Here is a 3560-nt window from a genome sequence, read left to right on the forward strand (position 1 = left end):
TTGCTAATGTTATATGGAATGAATACGTGTAACACAGCAAACCTCACCAATACAAATTCCTAGTATATGTAAATGTAGCTGGTGGAATAAACTGATTATGACAAAACTTTTTTCCCACCGTTGTTGCCAGGAAATGTCATCATCCATTGAATAAACAACACTGTGTTGGGTCGAGTTTGCGTTCAAACAAATCACTTATCATTAAAAATATATACATATGTGTGTATTCTTTTTTGCTCAACATGCTAAAATGATCTTGATTTAAATACTATAGATAATAAATAAATACAAATACAAAATGCAGGACACGTCTGTTTTTTGTTTTTTTGTTTTTTTTTTACTTGGCGGTATTTGCAAGAACATTGCCCGCTGTAACTCTGAGGTCGTGTGGTAGCCTGCAGCAGACCGTTCCAGGCTGGAGAGAGAAGAAATATATCTTGGTTACGCTGCTGTTCCCAGAAAGGCGTTAGGCAAACAGCATGGGCTTTTCCCAACCCAGCACAGCAGCCTGCTCAGTGCTCACAAGCAAACATTATCCCCCGACCAGCACCGCGGGATCCATAATCAGGCATCGCATCGTCATTTTGTATTTTGTACTTTGGTATTTTCTTGTCAAATGCAAGATGCATTTCAAGAGCCAAACCAAATCTCAAGAAGAAGATTATTTATTCATCACACGGCACCCACAACCCCCCTAATCAGGAGATAACCCACCGAATGGATAGACAGACAGATAGACAGATAGATAGATAGATAGATAGATAGACAGACAGATAGACCGATAGATAGATAGATAGATAGATAGATACATAGATAGATAGATAGATAGATAGATAGATAGATAGATAGATAGATAGATAGATAGATAGATAGATAGATAGATACATAGACAGATAGATAGATAGATAGATACTATGTCCAAGCAAACAGGTGTGAAAGGACATATGTTAATTAGATCAAAACTCAATTCATTAAACGCTCAAGGTCATAAGTGACACTGGGTTTTTAATAAATTCCAAATGCATATTTTACACAACACAATGTAATGCATTTGTAAATTGGTAAATTAAATAAATTGGTTCACTAGAAGCACATCGTGGCGAACTGGTCTCAGCCTCGGTCATAAATATGGCAAACTATAGAATAAAAACGATTGAACAAAGACTTTACAAACTATAAAATTCCACTGCACTGCGCCTTCATTTAAACGTGTGGTAAGTCGTATTTTATTTGCTTGTTGTGCAAATTGACCAATCCATGGTACATGGACGGGGTTTGACAAATGTTTTTGCTAAATGCCAGTGGGCTCAGATGGCGGTCATCTGTTTAGAACGAGTTGCGTGGTATTGAGTCAAGTGTTTTGGCTGATTTGTTCACTTTGAGCATCATTACGCAGGTACACGGGAGATTCATCCATTCGATTACGTGTCAGTGGGATGTTGGTTTCTGCCGGGGCAACCATGATGGCTGGTGCTCCAGAAAACCTTAGACTGAATGGCGGTCAATGGAAAAAGAAGAAACTTCTCACAGTTGTTAATACAGAGTCAGTCGATTTTTTTTTTTTGCCTCTCGAGTCGTGTTTTGTGAATTTGGAAATGATTGTAAAATAAAGAAGATATAAAGGCCTAGAGTAGTTGACTTGATTGACAGGTCTCTTGTTGTAAAATGGGCAATTGATTAATAATAATCAACTGTCACCACACAAGTGCAAGGTTCATGATATCCACATATCTGAAGAAATAGAAAAAATGCCAACTTTTTCCAAAGCCACCAATCCCTTCAGCAATATGGTGTGAAATCTCATTATTCAGTTTCCTACACTCATCCTTGAGTCAAACTCTTTTTCCCCTCTGAGAAGTGACACCAAAACATCTTTCCTTCTCCTTTATCTCACACAGAACCCCGGAGAGATGACAGTCCGTGAACGGCCCTTCTGGAAGGCTAATGGCGCTTCGCCATTAATGACAAACACCGCTGAGGAAGGGCCGCAAATCAAACTCTCTCATTTTCAAATACACACCGATGCATGTTTTCCATCATCCGGATCATTAATGGATCAAATGAAAGCGAGGAAAATTAAAATATTCAATTATCTTAGCCCCGTGGTCATCTTTCATCTGAACGTAAATCTGAAGAGAACACGGAAGTGATGGAAAACTAAAAAGCCAAGGGAAGCCATTACTCATCCTAAAACACCACGATGTATTACCGAGGACCTACCACCCTATTATTATTTCACGCATTTCCTGAAGGTCGCCCGAGTTCAGTTTGTATCGTAGCTTCAAGTCAAACTTCATGAATGGTACAGCGGAATTTATCCCAGAGGTCAGACAAACTCCACACATGCCGTACGGAGTGGGTTGCTCCCCGGGCGCCTCTACATGGACTGCTCCTAGATACATCGGCTACTAGGATGGGTAAATGCAGAGAAATTGCAAGAGCACGGAGCACAGTTGCGTCGTGGGACTAATAGAGGTATAAAAAAACAAAAACCCAACTGATTAGCAACCTGGGATTTAGTTCAGTTTTTTGATTTACACAATTGAGTCCAAACCAAAAGTCCCAACCTTAAAGCCTTCAATAAATAGTTTCTTTGTTTACAGCCGATCCAGATGTTATAATAATAAATACAAGCTCTGCATCACATAAATCCCCTCGTATTCAGAATAAATGCAACACAGCTCAGTTTTTTATTTTTATTTTTTTTGCATCCTCTCACAGATGGATTTTGTTGGCAATTCGATTCTGCACAGAGATGGTGCTATGGACAGATGGACACTTCCACCTCATTAAGTGCCATGATCAATATTGCATCACAATGTGGTCTGGGGGACTAAAAATTGTGTTTTGTGTCCTTGAAAAATGTATTTAATTTCAATGTATTATTTATTTGGAAGTGTGCCGTTGGTCCTGGTGTTCTTTATTTCCCCACGTAAGATGGTCGAATGGATTATGGAGAGAATTTGCATTTTTACCGTTTCCTGGCTTGTATTGCGTTGTACATAAAATTTGGCAGGAGTTTGTCTGTAGCTGGCGCTGGGATTCATAGACCTAATCGAAAAAGCTGTTTATTTATGCACGTGCATTTATTTTTTTATTTCCTTTTTTCAGATTCCATTCATCATTCTGGATTTGGAGAAAAGACTGTAGATGAGAGCATCCTTCCTGTTTAGTTAAGCAAGGTACAGTGGGCGTGGGGGTATTTTAGGTAAAATCATCCAGGCGCCAGCTTTATCATCATGTTGCAAATGGCCACTCTACATTCCTCTTTCATCGCATGGAACCTGTCCTTAGATCATCCCTCGGTTATAGAATATGGCCTCTCTCTCTTCAGCGCAAATACGTGTCTGTGAATACAGTCACGCCGAGAAGAAGAAAAAAAGGGCAGAAATAAGGAAGTCTGTGTCCGTCGTTGCATTCTGCAGCGTCACTCTCCGGAGAGTCTCAACAGGCTCCTCCCAAGAGTTAAACAAAGGTAGTTCATTTAGTTTGAGTTCATGAAGTTTAATGTGAGCGTACAACAGAAATCATCTGCCATTCGACCCAAGACAGAGTTATAA

This window comes from Zeus faber (genome assembly GCF_960531495.2).
Source record: "Zeus faber genome assembly, chromosome: 8".
NCBI classification, from domain to species: domain Eukaryota; kingdom Metazoa; phylum Chordata; class Actinopteri; order Zeiformes; family Zeidae; genus Zeus; species Zeus faber.